Source organism: Limulus polyphemus, unplaced genomic scaffold (assembly GCF_000517525.1).
Source record: "Limulus polyphemus unplaced genomic scaffold, Limulus_polyphemus-2.1.2 Scaffold7320, whole genome shotgun sequence".
Lineage (NCBI taxonomy): Eukaryota > Metazoa > Arthropoda > Merostomata > Xiphosura > Limulidae > Limulus > Limulus polyphemus.
In genome coordinates this window covers 17,186-17,599 of record NW_013672930.1, presented here as the reverse complement: position 1 = coordinate 17,599, position 414 = coordinate 17,186, and positions in this window count along the sequence as shown.

The window sequence follows — 414 nt, the reverse complement described above, 5'->3', positions numbered from 1 at the left end:
GAAACGTTGTACATTTGCTGTTATGTTAAACTTATATTAAAGTTTTACTTCATTACCCATTCCAGCCGTCTCCAAGCATTAAATACTCTGTTATTTGCTCGTTTGTTGATATTAATAATTACGTGAAGCATTAATTGAATTGAATTCCACAACAGGATAATTAATAAATATCAGATCTTAATTATAAAAATTATTTAGTACTTCAAATAATAAATATATTTGTACCTGAAAGAGACAGGGAACTTAGACATATATATGATAAACTAAGGGTTTGAACATACATGACTGTTCATATGATATAGACATAGAGGGGAGGGATCGTATCCAAACATTGAACCTCTGTGTCATTTTCCGAGGGGCCTTCGGCATACTTGCAAACTTTGGTAAGAATCGGTCGAGCGGTTCGCCGGTTAA